The following is a 24,768-nucleotide window of genomic DNA, read 5'->3' as shown; positions in this document are numbered from 1 at the left end:
AAACTTGCTAACTGGCCTCCCCCTCTCCCGCCTCTCTCCCCTTCAATCCATCCTAAATGCATCTGCCAGGCTAATCCACCTCCCTCGATGTGCTGTTTCTGCTGCACCTCTCTGTGAGTCCCTTCACTGGCTCCCCATTCACAGCAGAATTAAATTCAAAATTCTTATCAATGCTGCCCCACCCTACCTGTCCTCACTCATCAACAAATATACTCCAGCCCGCCCCCTAAGATCCAACAATGACCTGCTCCTTGCGTCCTCTACCATCACCTCCTCTAATGCTAGGCTACAGGACTTCTCCTGTGTGGCACCAACCCTCTGGAGCGCACTTTCTCGAGCCGTCAGACTCTCCCCTAACCTCTCCTCCTTTAAACATTCCCTAAAAACCTTTTTGTTCATGGAAGCTTATCACCCGACTCATTAACAAATGAACTTCACTAACCTAACAGCTGCCCTCATCTATCTCCTCACTAATATCATATTCATCTTTGCAGTCCCCACCTCCTGTTTCCCATCTTCCTACCCATCTAGATTGTAAGTTCCCACGGGAATAGGGCCCTCAATTCCCCCTGTTTTTGTCTGTCAAATTTTGTCTTTTATTCTATTGTTTCTCCGTTGTACTTTTATCCTTGTACCCATGGGCAGTGCTGCGGAATCTGTTGGCGCTTTTATAAATAAATAATAATAATTGCTAAAAGCTGTACAAACTGAACCGAATAATCTCTTGTCATCATGGTGCTATATTTGACATCACTGTTCCTTCATAGTTTTTAATGTCGTCACACATCTTGAGAAATAGTATATTAAGTATATATTTTAAAGCACAATGAAATACAGTAGAACTTCATAAACAAAAAGTCCATTATAGAACACAATAGCACTTACTCTGAATTTTAAATGGACAACAGATGTTTTTTCTAACATTTCAAAATTGCTTGTAATTTGTAGATACCCTGTATCATTTCACAGCCATCAGCCAATTGCAGACTGATATACGCATACACTGTGAACTCTTGCACATGCTCTGTAGGAGCTCACGTCTCAGAAAGACTGTGCAAAGTTTGATAATTGAAGTATATTGGAAAGTTTCTTAAAACTGCATGTTCTATCTAAATCCTGAAAGTCAAATTTTGTCTTTAGTGCCCCTTTAATATTTAAACATAGGTCTGTAATTACAGTCCTCTTGTATGAAGACCGGTAGTGACAGTGAAATGCTGCATATCATATCCAGGCTCTTTGTTCTCCTGTGAAAAGATATTTATTAACATTATTGTATTATTTTTAAGGTATTTTAATACTGGAAATTACAGAAAAAATAAATGGGCAGGAAGAAAATACAGATTTCCCGAATCTTAGACCAACGTAACAGACAGGTAAGATTGCATTTTAACTCACATATGTTTATTTTAAGGGATATTAAAATGCGAAAATGCAATCTCAATACTGTGTATCTAGATGAATATATATATATATATATATATATATATATATATATATATATATATATATATATATACACAGTGCCCTCCACTATTGACACCCTTGATAAATATGAGCAAAGAAGGCTGTAGAAAATTGTCTTTATTGTTTAACATTTTGATCTTTTGTTAAAAAAAAAATACCCAAATATACTCTGCTCTCATGGATATCAAACAATTGCAAACACAACACAGGTATATAAAAAAAACAAAAAAACTTTTGTTTGATATATGTGTGGCACAATTATTGGCACCATTTTAGTCAATACTTTGTGCTACTTCCCTTTGCCAAGATAACAGCTCCCGGTATTCTCCTATAATTCCTGATGAGGTTGGAGAATACATGGCAAGGGATTTAAGACCATTCCTCCATACAGAATCTCTCCAGATCCTTCAAATTCCAAGGTCGATGCTGGTGGAGTCTCGTCTTTAGTTCACAATTACCCCACAGGTTTTCTATGGGGTTCAAGTCTGTGGACTGCGATAGCCATGGCAGGACCTTGATAATATTAGTGGAGGGCACTGTTTCATTTTATAGAACACGTTTGGTACAGTGTGATCGCAATATTATAATTAAAACACGATTGCGCAATTGTGATCACTATGTTATGAAATATGAATATTACAAACGCGAAAACGCTATTGCAATATTGTGAAATTGGAAAACGTAAAAACGCAATCGCAATATTGTGCAGCATGAATATTCTGGTCGTGAATGCACGATATGTAAATATGGATATTGAAAATGCGCAATCACAATCTTAAAATTCTTAAAAATACACACCTAATGAGACAACATAAGATTAGTACAATCATGTTTACAGTTTACATATTCTAACATTATACTATAGAATCCCCCCCGCTCCTATAGTTCTGATAGGAAGTGGGTTTTTATTTTTTTGGCTTTTGTTGTCCTTATTAAAGGGGTAGAAAGGTCAAAATGTAACATGCATAGTTGCATTTCAATTTGTAGTAGAAGCAATTTTACAAAATAATTCCATTAGCAAAAATGCGTTTAGTAAAAGGTTTTCTGCTGCATATGCACATATCCTGTGAGCCTGTGCACCTGTATTGAAACACTACACCTTCTCAGAGAGTCAGCAGTGGCTTGTATGACACAAACTACATCTTCAGAAACCATACACACCACTGCCATCTCTCTGAGCAGGCATGGTGTTTGAATACTGGTGCACAGCCCTCACAGGATATGTGCGTATGACGCAGAAAACAGTAATACCTTTTACTAGAAGCATTTTTAATAATGGGAGTATTTTGCAAAAATGCTTATATTTTAAACTGAAATGCACCCGTGCATGACGAATATATAGGTGTTCCGTGGGAGTTTGAAGGGTGTTCCATGGGAGTCGCCTGTATTTTAATAGGGAAACATTGCCGTGAGTTTCTAATATTCAAAGCGCTGTCCTCCATCTTATCCCTTTTCAGCCATATCAGGCTCGTCTGCTTTTAAGTGACATTATTTCCCAGTGTGACAAATATTGTGAATATACAGTGAAACTGAATTTACATATGCACAATCTGAAGTGTTACTACACAGAAAACATTTTTTATTTTTGCAAATGTAGTCTATTTTGTGGAAACACGCTTTAAAGACCGCCCTAACCCCGCCGCCTACATCACAGCTCAGTGGCAATGTCAGGGACTTTTGCTGAAGTTGTGATGCCCATTATATATAGCACAACAAGGGTCAGCCCACTGTTTTAGAATATATCAACAGATCAACAGACTAAGAGCCTGGCGAATCCATTAGTCAATGTTTTGCATATCGGGGCCTTAATATGAAGTGCCTTTCAGCCATGAACATAAGTATTAAGTGCCTATGAGCATTTATATTGATTCTACCGTTTTACTTTTATATATAAATTTAAACCGCTATTCCTTCTCATTTTAAGGCACAAAAATGCTGCCCTTTTATACGGATGATAGAATTATTTTGAGTACAATGTTCTGTTATATTATATATGTTTCTGCTCCTGGGAAATTTATCTTAATACCTTTTATTTTGTTATAAAAATATTTCTGCTCAAGCTCTGATACAGTACTGATAGGGGCGTATTAGACAGAAAACTGGAGCAGATCAGCTATACTGTATGAGTTTGTAACAAATAGCACCCCACTACCAGGAACATATAAGCAGCAGTGCAAATCAAAACAGCAGCATATATATCTAATACTTTGCTTATGTGTAAGTAACATTAAAAACATTTTTTTTTCAATTAGTACTATTTCTATAAGGTGTTCAGAAGCCTTCCATGCAAAAAAACGCATTATGAGTGTTTGCAGAGTATTTTATAATAAAAATGGAAATGCTTCTTGAAATACACCACTCTTTGTTGACTTTAAGTTTTGTTTTTTCCCTACCCTTAAAGGGACAGTTAACAACATTTTTTTTTTAAATCAATAATCCCTTTATTACCTATTCCCTAGTTTTGCATAACTAACACAGTTATAATAATACATGTTTTACCTCTGTAATAACCTTGTATTTATGCCTCTGCAAACTGCCCCCTTATTTCAGTTCTTTTGACAGACTTGCATTTTAGCCAATCAGTGCTAACTCTTAGGTAACTTCTTGTGCGTGAGCTTAATGCTATCTATATGACAAGCATTAACTAATGCCCTCTAGTGGTGAAAAATGTCAACATGCATTCAGATTAGAGGCCGCCTTCAAGGTCTAAGAAATTAGCATATGAGCCTACCTAGGTTAAGCTTTCAACTAAGAATACCAAGAGAACAAAGAACAATTGGTGATAAAAGTACATTTGAAAGTTGTTTAAAATTACATGCCCTATCTGAATCGTGAAAGTTTATTTTGGACTTGACTGTCCCTTTAATTATTGTATAATGATATGTATATGACCGCCAGGTTACCTTCACCAAGAGAAAGTTTGGTTTGATGAAGAAAGCCTATGAGCTGAGCGTCCTGTGTGACTGCGAGATCGCCCTTATCATTTTCAATGGATCAAACCGACTTTTCCAGTATGCCAGCACTGACATGGACCGAGTCCTCTTGAAGTATACCGAGTACACGGAGCCGCATGAAAGCCGGACTAATACAGACATCCTGGAGGTGACTAAAATGTGCTTTTTCCCTGAAGGTGTGGGTACTTACTGTGCCAGGCAGCATGTATTCTATTTTAAACACAGACGTTTAATCATAATTTCCAAATGTATATTAAATGCTTAGGCCCCAAGTTATCAAGGTCTGTCGGACCTGATCCGACAGTGCGGATCAGGTCCTCGCTGAGCTGCTGGTGCAACGCCGCCCCCTGCCCTGCAGACTCATGGCCAATAGGTCGCCAGCAGGGGGGGTATCAATCAACCCGATCGTACTCGATCGGGTTGATTTCTGGCGATGTCTGTCCGCCTGCTTAGAGCAGGTGGACAGGTTATGGAGCAGCGGCCTTTGTGACTGCTGCTTCATAACTGCTGTTTCTGGCGAGTCTGATGACTCGCCAGAAACAGGGGCCATCAAACTCCATACTGAGCTTGATAAATAGAGGCCTTAGTGTCTTGCATGTACAAGCCCTCTTAAATATACAGGTACGAATCCCTAAATCCAGAATTCCAAAATCCAAACTTATTCAGAAATCCAAACACGTTAATATTTATTAAAAAAAATAAAATCATCACAAATTAAAAATGTCCCCCGTCTGTAAGTCACAATCTTCTCTGTGTCTTTGGCTTGTTTTTTTGTGTGTTCTAAAATGCAATTAATAGTCTATTTAAAACAACAAATATTCGGCCAGATTACGAGTTTTGCATTATGAGCTGTGCGGTGCTACCGTGCAGTTTTTTTCTCACCGCTCACTTACCTACAGCTCTGGTATTACGGGTTTTTATAAACCCGGCGTTAAAAGGCATGGAGTGAGCGTAGAGCAAAATTGTGCTCCATACCGCACTCCAATACCAGTGCTGCTTAAGTCAGCGGTGAGCTGGTCGTATGTGCTCGTGCACGATTTCCATGGGGATAGCCAGCTGAAAAAAAGTCTCTAGCACCTGCAATAAAGCAGTGTAAAACTCAGTAACGCAGCCCCATTGATTCCTATGGGGAAACACATTTTATGTTTACACCTAACACCCTAACATGAACCCCGAGTCTAAACACCCCTAATCTTACACTTATTTACCCCCTATTCTGCCGCCCCCAATATCGCCAACACCTACATTATACTTATTAACCCCTAATCTGCCGCTCTGGACATTGCCGCCACCTACATTAGACTTATGAACCCCTAAACTGTTGTCCCCAACATCGCTGCCACCTACATTATATTCATTAACCCCTAATCTGCCGTCCCCGACATCGCCGACACCTGCATTATACTTATTAACAAACAATATCAAAGAGCAAAGCAAGTGTTCAGAAAATGGATTCCCAAAGGGTGTTATGAGCAATATAAATATAGCACCCTAATACATCCAGGGAATCAGTCCCAGTAAAGTCTGTGCTATAAGGGACAACGGTCAATATGCAGTACATATGAAACACAGCGTTAATTCCTGATTTTCTATTCCTTGCTTGTCAGGTAACTGTATGAATACCACTTCAGCCTAGTTGTCACGGGTGTAAGGTGCAGAGATAAAAATGTGCAGTAACTGTAGAAATGGCCGGAAAAACTCTTACCCTCCACAAGACTTGGTGGGGTGCCTGGGCGCACTGCTGTACTTCTCCTCGGACTGGTGTTGAAGCCCTTCCGTGGGGGTGCAGCGTGTGGGTCCTTCTTGGCGTGCTTGGAGATCCGGCTCTGATGGCGTGGTATTCTCATGCACACCCCGTGACGTCGCTAGGTGCACTGTGGGTAGTGTAGTTGAGACAAACCCGGAAGTCAACGCCGGTTTCGGCTACGAGAGCAACAGGTCAGTATACGGTATATCCCACCGCTATATGGATAAAGTTCACAAAGAAAGGAGATCTGTTGACTCAGGGTTAGTTGCTGGAAAAACTTGTTTTTATTATGGTAATCCAAAACAAGTCAAAGTAAAGCAAAGTACATAGGGTCACAGTGAGGAACGCCTGACGCGTTTCGTGCATGCGCTTCTTCGGAGGCCTCCGAAGAAGCGCATCCACGCATGCGCGAAACGCGTCAGGCGTTCCTCACTGTGACCCTATGTACTTTGCTTTACTTTGACTTGTTTTGGATTACCATAATAAAAACAAGTTTTTCCAGCAACTAACCCTGAGTCAACAGATCTCCTTTCTTTGTGAACTTTATACTTATTAACCCCTAATCTGCCGCTCCAGACATCACCAACATTATACTTATTAACCCCTAATCTGCTGCCCCCAACATCGCCGACACCTACATTATATTTATTAACCCCTAATCTGCCGCCCCCAACATCGCCGCCACTATATTAAATGTATTAACCCCTAAACATAAGTCTAACCCTAACAGCCCCTAACTTAAATATAATTTAAATAAATCTAAATACAATTTCTATCATTACCTAAATTATTCCTATTTAAAACTAAATACTTACCTATAAAATAAACCCTAGGGTTTATTTTTATTTTACAGGCAAGTTTGTATTTATTTTAACTAGGTAGAATAGTTACCAAATAGTTATTAACTATTTAATAACTACCTAGTTAAAATAAATACAAATTTACCTGTGAAATAAAACCTAACCTAAAGGTGACAGTCAAGTCCAAAAAAAACTTTAATTTTTCAAATATGGCATGTAATTTTAAACAACTTTACAATTTACTTTTATCAACAATTTTGCTTTGTTCTCTTGGTATTCTAGTTGAAAGCAAACCTAGGGAGGCACATATGATAATTTCTAAGCCCTTGAAGGCCGCCTCTATTTTATTTACTTTTCATAGCAGAGGAGAGCAAGCTCATGTAGGCCATATAGATAGCATTGTGATCACACCCGTGGCTAGTGGCAGACACTGCACTAATTGGCTAAAATGCAAGTCAATAGATAATAACTAAAAGTCATGTGATTAGGGGCGGTCAGAAGATGCTTAGATACAAGTTAGTCACAGAAGTAAAAAGTGTATTGGTTTTGCAAAACTGGGGAATAGGTAATAAACGGATTATCTATCTTTTTAAACAACAAAAATTCTGGTGTTGACTGTCCCTTAAGTTACAATAATACCTAACACTACACTACAATTAAATAAATTCCCTACATTAAAACAATTAAATAAAATTTAGCTAAATTACAAAAACAAACAAACACTAAATCACAGAAAATAAAAAACAAATTACAGATCTTTAAACTAATTACACCTAATCCAATAGCCCTATCAAAATAAAAAAGGCCCCCCAAAATAAAAAAAAACCCCTAGCCTAAACTACCAATAGTCCTTAAAAGGGCCTTTTGTGGGGCATTGCCCCAATGAAATCAGCTCTTTTACAAACAACCCCCCAACAGTAAAATCCACCACCCACACAACCAACCCCCCAAATAAAACCCTAACTAAAAAAAAACTAAGCTCCCCATTGCCCTGAAAAGGGCATTTGGATGGGCATTGCCCTTAAAAGGGCATTTAGCTATATTGCTGCCCAAAGCCTTAACCTAAAAAATAAATCCACCCAATACACCCTCAAAAAATCCTAACACTAACCCCCGAAGATTCACTTATCGGGAGAAGTCTTCATCCAAGCGGCAAGATGTCCTCAACGAAGCCGGCAGAAGTGGTCCTCCAGATGGGCAGAAGTGGTCCTCCAGACGGGCAGAAGTCTTCATCCAGACGGCATCTTCTATCTTCATCCTTCCGACGCGGATCGGCTCCATGTTCAAGACATCCGGCGCAGAGCATCCTCTTCAATCGACAGAATGAATATCTCTTTAAGTGACGTCATCCAAGATGGCGTCCCTTAGATTACGATTGGTTGATAGAATTCTATCAGCCAATCGGAATTAAGGTAGAAAAAATCCTATTGGCTGATGCAAACAGCCAATAGGATTGAGCTGGCATTCTATTGGCTGTTCCGATCAGCCAATAGAATGCGAGCTCAATCCTATTGGCTAAATTTATTTAATTTATTTAATTATAGTGTAGTGTTAGGTTTAATTGTAACTTAGTTTAGTATTTATTTTACAGGTAATTTTGTTATTATTTTAACTAGGTAGCTATTAAATAGTAAATAACTATTTAATAGCTATTGTACCTAGTTAAAATAAATACAAAGTTGCCTGTAAAATAAATATAAATCCTAAAATAGCTACAATATAATTATTTGTTATATTGTAGCTAGTTTAGGGTTTATTTTACAGGTAAGTATTTAGTTTTAAATAGGAATAATTTAGTTAATAAGATTTAATTTATTTTGTTAGATTAAAATTATATTTAATTTAGGGGGGTGTTAGGGTTAGACTTAGCTTTAGGGGTTAATACATTTATTATAGTAGTGGCGAGGTCCGGTCGGCAGATTAGGGGTTAATACTTGAAGTTAGGTGGCGGCGATGTTAGGGAGGGCAGATTAGGGGTTAATACTATTTTTTATAGGGTTTGTGAGGCGGGAGTGCGGCGGTTCAGGGGTTAATAACTTTATTAGAGCAGCGGCGAGGTCCAGTCGGCAGATTAGAGGTTAATAAGTGTAGGTAAGTAGCGGCGACGTTGGGGGGCAGATTAGGGGTTAATAAATATAATATAGGTGTCGGTGATGTTAGGGGCAGCAGATTAGGGGTTCATAGGGATAATGTAGGTGGCGGCGGTGTGCGGTCGGCAGATTAGGGGTTAAAAAATGTATTATAGTGGCGGTGGCGATGTTGGGGGACCTCGGTTTAGGGGTACATAGGTAGTTTATGGGTGTTAGTGTACTTTAGAGCACTGTAGTTAAGAGCTTTATATACCGGCGTTAGCCCATAAAGCTCTTAACTACAGCCTTTCCATGGGCGGTAGGAGTCTTGTTGGTAGAGGGTGTACCGCTCACTTCAGCCAAGACTCTAAATACCAGCGTTAGGAAGATCCCATTGAAAAGATAGGATACGCAATTGGCATAAGGGTATCTGTGGTATGGAAAAGTCGCGGCTTGAAAGTGAGCGTTAGACCCTTTCCTGCCTGACTCTAAATACCAGCAGGCGGCCAAAAGCAGTGTTAGGAGCCCTTAACATTGCTTTTGACGGCTACCGCAGAACTCTAAACCTAGGCGATAATATTTTCTCCAATATTGATATCTTTAAGTGTCTGTAAAACATGGGTAGAGTCTTTGATATATGTGCTAAGAGTCTTGATATATTTTTGCAAGAACCTATCCACATTGAGACAAATTTGAGGTAATGGAATTAATACCGGAAATGATAGGACGACCAGGAGGATTATTTATATCTTTATGTATTTTTGGTAAAAAGTAAAATATAGGGATTTTTGGATATTCTGGAAATAGAAAAGAAAATTCGCTCTTATTGAGAATGCCTTTATCTTTGCCGCTATCGCTATGCAGTAGTCTGCCAAGTTTTTTAGAGAAGGAGCCTGCAGATATAGCTCCAAACTGAAAATGTTCACTATCCCCAATACAGGAAAGGAACTTGTCATTAAAGATACCATTCGTTGTACACAAAAAGGAGTCATCTACATGCTTAAATGAACAGGCAATCTAATTTATTTAGGCGAGACCATCAGAGGCCTGAGGGATCGAATCCATGAACACCTCTGTAATACAGAGAAAGGAAATTTGGATACTCATTTGTACAAACATTTCCAAGAAGTCAATAAGAACAATCTTAAAGATCTCCAATATTGGGGGATCTGTAAGGTACGCTTGAATTGTTGGGGGGGGGGGGGGTGATTATGAAAATAAGCTGCTTCGTAAAGAAGCAGAATTGATATACCATATGGACACCCTCTTTCCAAATGGACTAAACTCGGAACTGGATTTATCTCCATTTTTATCGGTTTAGAACACATATGTAAACTCATTAGGTATATCCCTACTCCATCCCTTTATACCCACTTATACACTACTACTCTTTCCTATTCTTGTGCTATATATTAAAATATAGATGATAATATCCCACTATTAGTAGATATAGATCACTTAGAGAACACTAATAAAACCCTTACCCAAATATTCACTATTATTATTTGTACACTTTTAGTCTAAAACTTTGTTAATATAACCTCATTTTGTTCATATATATCCACTTATGTACATGAATATGGGTATATAGTTTATCACACTATCGATAATTATGATATTAAGATTTTTTGTACACCTTAATACTAATTCCTTAGGATAAATATACATATATATATATATAAATATATGTTACACACAGCAGAGCTATACGAGATGCTATGTTAAAAGTAGGGGATTGCAGCACTCAGAAAAACTTCTCTTATTCTAATACGTAGAAAAAAAAAAAAAGCTGAAACATTGTATCCAAAAAGAGGCTCACACACAGATGGTCCAATTAATATGTAACACATTTATTATGCAAGTTATCCTAAACCTAAGTATGCCACTGCAGTGGAAAGCCTAAAGTAAAATCACTAGACTCATGATAACTGGGTACAGTATAATGACAATATCAATGTTGCACAAAACATATCAAAATATGAAAATGCATGGAAAGTATAGATGAAACAAAACGTCCCAATGTAACAAAAGTCCACAAAGTCTGACACAGTCATTTGAAATTCAAGCGGCAGTAAGAAGTACCTGGTATGGTGTTGATTGATAACACCAAATTCTCTGGAAGGAAGTTTGGCAGAGGCGAATGAAAGTGGATCTACCCAGCAATGAATCTCAAAGTTCAACTTGCACAATTACGGTGTTAAGGAATCAGATGAGAAATTTGGGTGAGACAGAGGCCGGATGCTAAGTCCCGGCTCACTTCATCATTTTTTGCTTCAAGTCTGTGCCTAAAGATACCTGGTCTTTGCTGCTTGCAAATCTATCTTCGCCTGGAAGAGGTTGTATGTGTTTTCCTTTACCCCTCATTGCCGTCTTTGGAATAAGCCTGTTGTTTCTATCAAGCACTCATGGTTAACGCTTGCTGACATAGGAGGACGCTTTCACCTCGAATCTGTCAGCTGTTTCTTTAATTACGGTACCATTTTGTCTGAGCTCATATGTTGTAATTGCAGGATTAAATATCCACATCATAACAAATAACCTTTGTGGACTTTTGTTACATTGGGACGTTTTGTTTCATCTATACTTTCCATGCATTTTCATATTTTGATATGTTTTGTGCAACATTGATATTGTCATTATACTGTACCCAGTTATCATGAGTCTAGTGATTTTACTTTAGGCTTTCCACTGCAGTGGCATACTTAGGTTTAGGATAACTTGCATAATAAATGTGTTACATATTAATTGGACCATCTGTGCGTGAGCCTCTTTTTGGATACAATGTTTCAGCTTTTTTTTTTCTTCTACGTATTAGAATAAGAGAAGGAGTGCTGCAATCCCCTACTTTTAACATAGCATCTCGTATAGCTCTGCTGTGTGTAACATATATTTACTTATATAAATATATTTGAACTATTATACATTTGGGGGTCTGCACCAGGACCTGGTCTTGCTAACGCAATCTGGGTTTTATTTTTGTCTCAGGCAATTTTACCTGGAAGTGATAATAAAGGTGCCTGACTATTATAATTCTCTCCCTAATTCTTGATTTATTTATATATATATATATATCAGTAAATAGCAACAAGGATTCTAAGTACACCTTAAATACTAAGCTAGTTCCTTAAAAGCTAGTTATACGACTTATATACTACAATGTCGTGGAGAAATTACAAATTTTACCCATGTAATCTATAATCCCAGACACTTCACACCTAACACTATATCACAAAGTTTTTTTTTTAGAAATTATAGAGCTAATCACTAGTAACTATGGCCTAGATTTGGAGTTTGGCGTTAGCCGTGAAAACCAGCGTTAGAGGCTCCTAACGCTGGTTTTAGGCTAACTCCTGTATTTGGAGTCACTCAAAATAGGGTCTAACGCTCACTTTTCAGCCGCAACTTTTCCATACCGCAGATCCCCTTACGTCATTTGCGTATCCTATCTTTTCAATGGGATCTTTCTAACTCCGGTATTTAGAGTCGTGTCTGAAGTGAGCGTTAGACATCTAACGACAAAACTCCAGCCGCAGTAAAAAAGTCAGTAGTTAAGAGCTTTCTGGGCTAACGCCGGTTCATAAAGCTCTTAACTACTGTACTCTAAAGTACACTAACACCCATAAACTACCTATGTACCCCTAAACTGATGCCCCCCCACATCGCCGCCACTCGATTAAATTTTTTTAACCCCTAATCTGCCGACCGCTACCTACGTTGTACTTATGTACCCCTAATCTGCTGCCCCTAACACCGCCGACCCCTGTATTATATTTATTAACCCCTAATCTGCCCCCCACAACGTCGCCGCCAGCTACCTACAATAATTAACCCCTAATCTGCCGACCGCAAAGCGCCGCCACCTACATTATAGCTATGTACCCCTAATCTGCTGCCCCTAACACCGCCGACCCCTATATTATATTTATTAACCCCTAATCTGCCCCCCACAACGTCGCCTCCACCTGCCTACACTTATTAACCCCTAATCTGCCGAGCGGACCGCACCGCTACTATAATAAAGTTATTAACCCCTAATCCGCCTCACTAACCCTATAATAAATAGTATTAACCCCTAATCTGCCCTCCCTAACATCGCCAACACCTAACTTCAATTATTAACCCCTAATCTGCCGACCGGAGCTCACCGCTATTCTAATAAATGTATTAACCCCTAAAGCTAAGTCTAACCCTAACACTAACACCCCCCTAAATTAAATATAATTTTAATCTAACGAAATTAATTAACTCTTATTAAATAAATTATTCCTATTTAAAGCTAAATACTTACCTGTAAAATAAACCCTAATATAGCTACAATATAACGAATAATTACATTGTAGCTATTTTAGGATTAATATTTATTTTGCGTAAGCAACTCTGGTATCGAGAGTTGAAGCTGCGTTAAAAATGCTCTACGCTCCTTTTTTGGAGCCTAACGCAGCCTTTTTGTGGACTCTCAATACCAGAGTTATTTTTATGGTGCGGCCAGCCGGCGTTAGAGGCTCCTAACGCTGGTTTTAGGCTAACTCCGGTATTTGGAGTCACTCAAAAAAGGATCTAACGCTCACTTTTCAGCCGAGACTTTTCCATACCGCAGATCCCCTTACGTCATTTGCGTATCCTATCTTTTCAATGGGATCTTTCTAACTCCGGTATTTAGAGTCGTGTCTGAAGTGAGCGTTAGAAATCTAACGACAAAACTCCAGCAGCAGAAAAAAGTCAGTAGTTAAGAGCTTTCTGGGCTAACGCTGGTTCATAAAGCTCTTAACTACTGTACTCTAAAGTACACTAACACCCATAAACTACCTATGTACCCCTAAACCGAGGTCCCCCCACATCGCCGCCACTCGATTACATTTTTTTAACCCCTAATCTGCCGACCGCCACCTACGTTATACTTATGTACCCCTAATATGCTGCCCCTAACACCGCCGACCCCTGTATTATATTTATTAACCCCTAATCTGCCCCCCACAACGTCGCCGCCAACTACTTACAATAATTACCCCTAATCTGCCGACCGCAAAGCGCCGCTACTTAAGTTATCCTTATGTACCCCTAATCTGCTGCCCCTAACACCGCTGACCCCTATATTATATTTATTAACCCCTAATCTGCCCCCCTCAACGTCGCCTCCACCTGCCTACACTTATTAACCCCTAATCTGCCGAGCGGACCGCACCGCTACTATAATAAAGTTATTAACCCCTAATCCGCCTCACTAACCCTATAATAAATAGTATTAACCCCTAATCTGCCCTCCCTAACATCGCCGACACCTAATTTCAAACATTAACCCCTAATCTGCCGACCGGAGCTCACCGCTATTCTAATAAATGTACTAACCCCTAAAGCTAAGTCTAACCCTAACACTAACACCCCCCTAAGTTAAATATAATTTAAATCAAACGAAATTAATTAACTCTTATTAAATAAATTATTCCTATTTAAAGCTAAATACTTACCTGTAAAATAAACCCTAATATAGCTACAATATAAATTATTATTACATTGTAGCTATTTTAGGATTAATATTTATTTTACAGGCAACTTTGTAATTATTTTAACCAGGTACAATAGCTATTAAATAGTTAAGATCTATTTAATAGTTACCTAGTTAAAATAATTGCAAAATTACCTGTAAAATAAATCCTAACCTAAGTTACAATTAAACCTAACACTATACTATCATTAAATTAATTAAATAAAATACCTACAATTACCTACAATTAAACCTAACACTACACTATCAATAAATTAATTAAATACAATTCCTACAAATAACTACAATGAAATAAACTAACTAAAGTACAAAAAATAAAAAAGAACTAAGTTACAAAAAATAAAAAAATATTTACAAACATAAGAAAAATATTACAACAATTTTAAACTAATTACACCTACTCTAAGCCCCCTAATAAAATAACAAAGACCCCCAAAATAACAAAATGCCCTACCCTATTCTAAATTAAAAAAGTTCAAAGCTCTTTTACCTTACCAGCCCTGAACCGGGCCCTTTGCGGGGCATGCCCCAAGAAGTTCAGCTCTTTTGCCTGTAAAAAAAAACATACAATACCCCCCCAACATTACAACCCACCACCCACATACCCCTAATCTAACCCAAACCCCTCTTAAATAAACCTAACACTAAGCCCCTGAAGATCTTCCTACCTTGCCTTCACCCTGCCAGGTTCACCGATTGGTCCAGAAGAGCTCCTCCGATGTCCTGATCCAAGCCCAAGCGGGGGGCTGAAGATGTCCATGATCCGGTCGAAGTCTTCATCCAAGCGGGGCAGAAGAGGTCTTCCATCCGATTGAAGTCTTCATCCAGGCGGCATCTTCTATCGTCATCCATCCGGAGCGAAGCGGCAGCATCCTGAAGACCTCCGACGCGGAACATCCATCCTGCCCGACGACTGAACGACGAATGACGGTTCCTTTAAATGACGTCATCCAAGATGGCGTCCCTCGAATTCCGATTGGCTGATAGGATTCTATCAGCCAATCGGAATTAAGGTAGGAATATTCTGATTGGCTGATGGAATCAGCCAATCAGAATCAAGTTCAATCCGATTGGCTGATCCAATCAGCCAATCAGATTGAGCTTGCATTCTATTGGCTGATCGGAACAGCCAATAGAATGCGAGCTCAATCTGATTGACTGATTGGATCAGCCAATCGGATTGATCTTGATTCTGATTGGCTGATTCCATCAGCCAATCAGAATATTCCTACCTTAATTCCGATTGGCTGATAGAATCCTATCAGCCAATCGGAAATCGAGGGACGCCATCTTGGATGACGTCATTTAAAGGAACCGTCATTCGTCGTTCAGTCGTCGGGCAGGATGGATGTTCCGCGTCAGAGGTCTTCAGGATGCTGCCGCTTCGCTCCGGATGGATGACAATAGAAGATGCCCCCTGGATGAAGACTTCAATCGGATGGAAGACCTCTTCTGCCCCGCTTGGATGAAGACTTCGACCGGATCATGGACATCTTCAGCCCCCCGCTTGGGCTTGGATCAGGACATCGGAGGAGCTCTTCTGGACCGATCGGTGAACCTGGCAGGGTGAAGACAAGGTAGGAAGATCTTCAGGGGCTTAGTGTTAGGTTTATTTAAGGGGGGTTTGGGTTAGATTAGGGGTATGTGGGTGGTGGGTTGTAATGTTGGGGGGGGTATTGTATGTTTTTTTTTACAGGCAAAAGAGCTGAACTTCTTGGGGCATGCCCCGCAAAAGGGCCCTGTTCAGGGCTGGTAAGGTAAAAGAGCTTTGAACTTTTTTAATTTAGAATAGGGTAGGGCATTTTGTTATTTTGGGGTTCTTTGTTATTTTATTAGGGGGCTTAGAGTAGGTGTAATTAGTTTAAAATTGTTGTAATATTTTTCTTATGTTTGTAAATATTTTTTTATTTTTTGTAACTTAGTTCTTTGTTATTTTTTGTACTTTAGTTAGTTTATTTCATTGTAGTTATTTGTAGGAATTGTATTTAATTAATTTATTGATAGTGTAGTGTTAGGTTTAATTGTAGGTAATTGTAGGTATTTTATTTAATTAATTTAATGATAGTATAGTGTTAGGTTTAATTGTAACTTAGGTTAGGATTTATTTTACAGGTAATTTTGTAATTATTTTAACTAGGTAACTATTAAATAGTTCTTAACTATTTAATAGCTATTGTACCTGGTTAAAATAATTACAAAGTTGCCTGTAAAATAAATATTAATCCTAAAATAGCTGCAATGTAATTATAATTTATATTGTAGCTATATTAGGGTTTATTTTACAGGTAAGTATTTAACTTTAAATAGGAATAATTTATTTAATAAGAGTTAATTTCGTTAGATTAAAATTATATTTAATTTAGGGGGGTGTTAGTGTTAGGGTTAGACTTAGCTTTAGGGGTTAATACATTTATTAGAATAGCGGTGAGCTCCGGTCGGCAGATTAGGGGTTAATAATTGAAGTTAGGTGTCGGCGATGTTAGGGAGGGCAGATTAGGGGTTAATAACTTTATTATAGTAGCGGTGCGGTCCGCTCGGCAGATTAGGGGTTAATAAGTGTAGGCAGGTGGAGGCGACGTTGTGGGGGGCAGATTAGGGGTTAATAAATATAATATAGGGGTCGGCGGTGTTAGGGGCAGCAGATTAGGGGTACATAGGGATAATGTAAGTAGCGGCGGTTTACGGAGCGGCAGATTAGGGGTTAAAAATAAAATGCAGGGGTCAGCGATAGCGGGGGCGGCAGATTAGGAAAGTGGATATTTTCATATATATATATATATATATATTTTATGTGAAGCCAATATATATCTTTCAAGAAGCCGACATTTATTAAGCTAATTCCTATTTTTAATTTTTTATGAGGCCATTTTAATATCATTATACTATGCATGTGAAAATGTACTGTGTATAATAATATGGGTCGTACTATCCTACATGTAACTAGTCAAAAAAGATGAAGAAACAATTATGCTCAGGATTAAGGAGCTTGTAAAGAGAAATACCACCTTAAATATTTACCACCTTTTCATTCAGCTCATTAAATTTGGACCAATCAAAATCAGAAGAGTGGGTACTTATGCACTAAACACTACAGCTGGTTATTGTCTTGAAAAAGGCCGAGTTGCGGGTGAAATGCATTGATTTGTATCCAGCTGGAGCTGTATTACTATTTTACTATCCTGTGTTTATGTAGTTCACAAGGTTTTGGCCAAACTTGTAAGAACTTTTACCATCTCCCTACAACTTACGCACTATAAGTGTACATGAAGAACAGATCCTACGTACATTATTTACTAAAGTGCAGGTAAAAATCGCAAAAAAGACAGAGACGAAACTATACAGGCGCAGGACTATCACGTGACGTGCACTCACGTGATCGTGCATCAGAAACAGATCGCTGGAATTCGTCCTGGGAGAAGGACGCTGAAATCTCTTCAGAGGCTGATTGTAATATACAGATCAGGTAAACCCTCGCTAGGTATCCTAGAAACTTGAGGGTGAGTACTGTATATTCTTCATGCATCATTGATATACAAAGAAACCGGATAAAGGTAATCTTAATTTCTTACTGTGAACTATATTTTGAATCATCCTGTGATACTTTATACATAAGTACCCAAAGCATGGTGGATAAGTGATTTAAGACATCTGAAGATTTGATGTTTATAAAACTATAGATTGTATAAACTTCCTTGGAGCCGCTTTATGGAACTACACTCTGTATAACCCCCCCCCCCCTTTTTTTTTGGAGCTGCCTTATATCTCCAACGGTAGTCGGAGCTCTGGGAGACGTCCCAACAGATTTATGTATATATTTTAATTTGGCCTCTGAATTCTGGCTTCATACACAGTCATATTGGCAGAGTTTTTTTTATAGTTTTTTAAATCAGTTTTTTAGTTGTTTTTTTATTTGTTCGTACTGTTACGTTATATTTGCGGCACTAGTGATATATCCTGTGTTATTCCACTCATTAATGTTTATATACCTCAATGTCACATTACAGAGATCTTGAAGTTCAATGCTGCTTTAGAACACACACTTTACTCCACCTATTGGTGATACACATGGGATGTTACATTTGAATATTAATTCATAGAGATAAATTGTCTCCCCAAAGTAAACTATTGTGTTCTTTTTATATGAATAAATTGTAATAATTTTTACCAAAATTGTCTTGAACTGATTTACAATTAATTAACATATACATTAACCAATTAATACTCCGCTCTTAGCGCCCTCCTATTTTTTCTCTTTTTTGTGACATATTTATTTGACAAGTACGTTCAGTTAGTTGTGACTGAGTGAGAGCGGGCCGGCGGCTGAGATGGATCCGTCTTTTTTTCTTACGCCTGAAGAAATGATCCTTGAGCGGTCGAGAAACGTGTTGAATTGTAAAGACGCTATATTGAGAAGACATTAAAGTTTTACCTTTTATCTTTATGGAAGTTGTTTTTTATACAGGAACCAATAATATTATTGTGTACACACAATTTACAAACTACTTTTAAAGCTCAGCACTCCGTGATCTATCAGGATTTGCCTTTCCGAAACCGGATACTGTACCCAACCATCAGCTAAGGAAATAGCTGACAGTATACTAGCCCCTGTATTAAGGGCTAGTCTGCGTTCCAGCACCGGTCACAGAACAGTGCAACTATATCTGGTGAGCATTCCATCTTGTGTTACTTGACACCTATGATCAACTTTATTACCCTATGAGGTGCCCTCTTTTCTTTCTTAAACAGCCCTTTAGGGTAGCTTAGATTTTTTTAGACTTAGGTTTTTTTATTTTGGGGGGTTGGTTGGGTGGGGGTTTTACTGTTATGGGGTAATTGGTAATTTTTTAGGTAAAAGAGCTGTTTAACTTAGGGCAATGCCCTACAAAAGGTCTTTTTAAGGAACATTGGTAGTTTAGTTTAGATTGGGGTTGTTTTTATTTTGGATGGGCTTTTTTATTTTCATAGTGCTATTAGATTAGGTTTAATTTTTTTTTTTTTTTTTTTGATAATTTCTTTTATTTCTTTCAGTAATTTTAAATAGACTGCCCTCTGGGCAGGCTTATCGCCTAGTTAATAATATAAAACAACCTTTTGGTTTCCTGTATAAACTGTATTATGCATCCACACAAAATCCTGGCACTGAAGATCCGACAACGGTATTAAATGAAAAATCAGTTTATCTTTATTGTTGCTTAAAAACAAGATGGAACTTAATAGAACCAAGAATACACAAATAAGGTGATAAAAGGACTTTAGCCCACCCGCATTATACGCGTTTCATGCCTGTAGGCACTTGTTCACAAGCGTGTGATGCGTGTGGACTATCACCTTGTTTGTGTATTCTTGGTTCTATTAAGTTCCTTCTTGTTTTCATGCAACAATAAAGATGAACTGCTTTTTCATTTAATACCGTGGTCGAATCTTCAGTGCCAGGATTTTGTGTGGATGTCAGTTGCAATTGGCCTATCCAGGGGCTCATCCGTGTGCACGTGACCAATACTCCCACCGAGTGTGTCAACACGGAAGAATGCCACAGTTGGAGAGCGTGAGTCGGCTTGAGCATTCTGCCCTTATGTGTTCGTTGTTAGCTGTATTTTGACATGTAAATATTGCCTAAATGACATAAGATATTGTTTTGTCTTGGTTCCATCCCCTCTCCAAGCTGTCTCATTTTACAGCTAAAAATATTCCAATCTACCCCATAGTTAGAGCATTTTTTACTGCACTGTTGGTTGCTTATAATACATTAGAGCATTTTATTTTTGCACTTTTTAAGGGAGAGTGTACTGTAACATTGTTCTTCCCTTAATATGTTTCCACTGACTTGTTATACCAGCTGAAGAGTATAAAATGTATGAAACAGCTTATTTATGTTTATTTTGTGTATGAAATAGCTAGCTTTGTTCTTTGAAAACACAACCCATTAAAATGGGTTAAGTTTGCAGGGAAATCTGATCTCTGATTATAAATTTCTATATAGACACATGCTTCTTTATATTATCTCTGTCTGTATACCAAAGCCCAATACTTAGGGCCTGATATTCAAAACCTTGCCGCTCAGGAAAGATGATCTACGAAGGCCCTTAAAAAATTTTTAGAAACACAAATTTTATCTTGAGAAATGTACTGAAGGTGCATTGCAAAATGTTTTCCTTAGATACTGTATAATGAAATATTTTATGGAAGATTACATTTTGACTTTAATAGGAGATTTGAGTTGTGATGCCCTCTTTGTAAAGAATGCAATTAATTGACCTCAGGTGTTGCTTATTCAGAATTCCTAAGCTACCACTTTGTGTGTCTCCCATCACATATATGTTTCTGTTTCATAGACCTTGAAGCGTAGAAGACTCGGACTGGAGTTGGAAGAAGGACTTGAGCACGAGGAGACAATGAGGAGGCAGGTAAGGAAAGCCTTATCTCCTATCTGCTGTATACGACACTGAGAGTACCTCTGCTTTATATATAAACACACCTCCCAAATGTCTTTTTTCTGAATGGCAGTTCCTCTTTTAATTGTTACATTATCTGTCTTTCCAAGCCATAAAAGTACTTGCTAATTTGAAACAATTTCAGCTTTTACTAAGCCTCTCCGTAAATATACCTTGTGCCAGATTATGAGAGGAGCGCAAACGTTTGCTTGCGAGCAATATCGGGTTTCTGCACTGTCTGTTTGTGCACAGGTTAAATTGTGCTGGAATTACAAGTTGAAAGTTAATGTGATTGCTCGAGCGCAGTTCAAGTTAACACTTGTTAGGTTAGTGCATCCTCAGAACTTTGGTTAACAAAAAAGTGTCACAAAACACATCAAAAATATATTACAAAGTACAGTTACACTCCTAATAACACCATCTAATGAAAATTACCGTATATATAAAATAATATTGCACACAACAGTTATAAAGGCTCAAAGATTACATTATAGAAAGTAAAATGTCATACTTATTTCTTCTATATTTAAACAACTAACATTAAAAAAATACATATAGATACTATGGGCTAAATTAAAGTAAAGTGCAAATTATTGCCTCTGCGAAAGCGTTATTTGCGCTCAACTTAGTAATACCAATGCACGCAAATGTGCGCTAGCATTACAAGTGAGGTGCAATGCGAACACAAGAGCGCGCTTCTATTAGCTCCTATAAGAGTGTCGTTGTCATGCTGTCAGACACGGCTTGAGAACTAGCACAGCGAAGGGGGTAAGTCTTGCAGCGAATATAAATATACATGTATATGATTATATACATATATATTTGTGTTAATATGTGTATATACATATATATATATATATATATATATATGTGTATGTGTGTGTGTGTGTATAAGCATATACATATATATTTACAGGGAACACACAGATACCATGGACTGCAATGTAAAGGCATTCTTACCTCCCATAACTGCTTATTGCAGTTATTTTATTTAAAAATAAAGATGCTACTATCTTTATTTGTTTAATAAAGAACACTACACTTAAATAAATGGCTAATTGGGGCACTGTTCTCTGGTTAATTTTCTGTACGCTAATTGCTACCACGAGCTTGCAGTAGCAATAACCATACACTTGTAATGGCTGGTTATTCATCTCGCACTCGTAAACGGGCGAATTTGACCGTTTACAGGCGAGAGATAAATTAGCACTCAACTTGTAATCTAGCCCTATATAGGAGTTCTTGTGGATTTGAATACATCATTATATTTAGTATCTATTTACATTTTAATATCTCTGTGAGTCTGTGTAGTCTGTTGGGTCTTTGTACTACTACTGAGCCCACTGGTTACTCAGGGATCTTATAAAACAGCTTGAAATCACTGAGAATAGTGGCTAAGCAGTCTCTCAGTTAAAACAGTTATACTGATTACAACAAATCACTAGAAATATCTAGTTGTGAAATGTCTGTTTTAATTTGTTCATTTTCAGACTTTGCTTCTTGGTCATGGTACCCCATACCCAACATCATCACCCAGTAGCATGGAGGGGGAGCTTGTATCGCCTTCATCCCTAATGCGACCGTTGAAAATTAAATCTCCTGGGGTGAAGCAAGACCTCTCTATAGAGACCGGTGCACCAGGTACTATATTATTGTGTGTGTGAAGGAAGGTAGTTGTGTGTGTGTGTGTGTATGTGTATCCTTGTAGGTGTGTGCTTATTAAAGGGACACAGAAGTCATAGGTGTGTGTATGTACAGTAGATATGTTCCCTTCCGTGTTTTGTATATGTCTAGGGTGATTACATATTCCTGTGCACCCTTTTTTGTTTTCAGTTTGTTTGGATTTGAAAGCTTGCATTGTGTGGCTGTTTTAGGGTCTCAGGTATTGGAGAGGACCTTGACGTGGTACCTGAGCTTGTCCCATTTGGCCAGATGCGGTGACTAACCTTTCCATTTTTGCTTTTAAATCTTAGCTGAGAGCTTGTAAGTGAGTGCTGGGTTTTCTCTGTGTGTTGTATTAATTTGTTTTGTAATTTTCCCTGTGGTTCTTGCACCCAGACCTGTCTGGGGTTAACTGCTTGTGGCTCTGGGGACAGCACAGCTTCCTGTGAGTGCCAGTGGCACCCAGGGCTGAGCATGTTGCAGGGTCATAGGATGTGTACCCGGTCCGGTTTGAGAGTGCAGTTCCCTTCCGTGTTTTGTATATGTCTAGGGTGATTACATATTCCTGTGCACCCTTTTTTGTTTTCAGTTTGTTTGGATTTGAAAGCTTGCATTGTGTGGCTGTTTTAGGGTCTCAGGTATTGGAGAGGACCTTGACGTGGTACCTGAGCTTGTCCCATTTGGCCAGATGCGGTGACTAACCTTTCCATTTTTGCTTTTAAATCTTAGCTGAGAGCTTGTAAGTGAGTGCTGGGTTTTCTCTGTGTGTTGTATTAATTTGTTTTGTAATTTTCCCTGTGGTTCTTGCACCCAGACCTGTCTGGGGTTAACTGCTTGTGGCTCTGGGGACAGCACAGCTTCCTGTGAGTGCCAGTGGCACCCAGGGCTGAGCATGTTGCAGGGTCATAGGATGTGTACCCGGTCCGGTATGAGAGTGCAGTTCCCTTCCGTGTTTTGTATATGTCTAGGGTGATTACATATTCCTGTGCACCCTTTTTTGTTTTCAGTTTGTTTGGATTTGAAAGCTTGCATTGTGTGGCTGTTTTAGGGTCTCAGGTATTGGAGAGGACCTTGACGTGGTACCTGAGCTTGTCCCATTTGGCCAGATGCGGTGACTAACCTTTCCATTTTTGCTTTTAAATCTTAGCTGAGAGCTTGTAAGTGAGTGCTGGGTTTTCTCTGTGTGTTGTATTAATTTGTTTTGTAATTTTCCCTGTGGTTCTTGCACCCAGACCTGTCTGGGGTTAACTGCTTGTGGCTCTGGGGACAGCACAGCTTCCTGTGAGTGCCAGTGGCACCCAGGGCTGAGCATGTTGCAGGGTCATAGGATGTGTACCCGGTCCGGTATGAGAGTGCAGTTCCCTTCCGTGTTTTGTATATGTCTAGGGTGATTACATATTCCTGTGCACCCTTTTTTGTTTTCAGTTTGTTTGGATTTGAAAGCTTGCATTGTGTGGCTGTTTTAGGGTCTCAGGTATTGGAGAGGACCTTGACGTGGTACCTGAGCTTGTCCCATTTGGCCAGATGCGGTGACTAACCTTTCCATTTTTGCTTTTAAATCTTAGCTGAGAGCTTGTAAGTGAGTGCTGGGTTTTCTCTGTGTGTTGTATTAATTTGTTTTGTAATTTTCCCTGTGGTTCTTGCACCCAGACCTGTCTGGGGTTAACTGCTTGTGGCTCTGGGGACAGCACAGCTTCCTGTGAGTGCCAGTGGCACCCAGGGCTGAGCATGTTGCAGGGTCATAGGATGTGTACCCGGTCCGGTATGAGAGTGCAGTTCCCTTCCGTGTTTTGTATATGTCTAGGGTGATTACATATTCCTGTGCACCCTTTTTTGTTTTCAGTTTGTTTGGATTTGAAAGCTTGCATTGTGTGGCTGTTTTAGGGTCTCAGGTATTGGAGAGGACCTTGACGTGGTACCTGAGCTTGTCCCATTTGGCCAGATGCGGTGACTAACCTTTCCATTTTTGCTTTTAAATCTTAGCTGAGAGCTTGTAAGTGAGTGCTGGGTTTTCTCTGTGTGTTGTATTAATTTGTTTTGTAATTTTCCCTGTGGTTCTTGCACCCAGACCTGTCTGGGGTTAACTGCTTGTGGCTCTGGGGACAGCACAGCTTCCTGTGAGTGCCAGTGGCACCCAG

The 24,768-nt window shown here is 38.8% G+C and overlaps 1 long non-coding RNA gene across 1 annotated transcript; it reads left to right on the top strand.

The window, feature by feature from the left end:
- The first annotated feature begins 4,484 nt into the window (after positions 1–4,484).
- Positions 4,485–22,495, top strand: LOC128648005 (uncharacterized). The gene is made up of 3 exons (XR_008400477.1): positions 4,485–4,566; positions 20,870–20,941; positions 22,459–22,495. It is a non-coding gene; the product is annotated as an uncharacterized LOC128648005 (long non-coding RNA).
- Positions 22,496–24,768: the final 2,273 nt, after the last annotated feature.

Source organism: Bombina bombina, chromosome 2 (assembly GCF_027579735.1).
Source record: "Bombina bombina isolate aBomBom1 chromosome 2, aBomBom1.pri, whole genome shotgun sequence".
Lineage (NCBI taxonomy): Eukaryota > Metazoa > Chordata > Amphibia > Anura > Bombinatoridae > Bombina > Bombina bombina.
The sequence above is the reverse complement of the archived record's forward strand: the minus strand, read 5'-3'. Positions and strand labels throughout refer to the sequence as shown.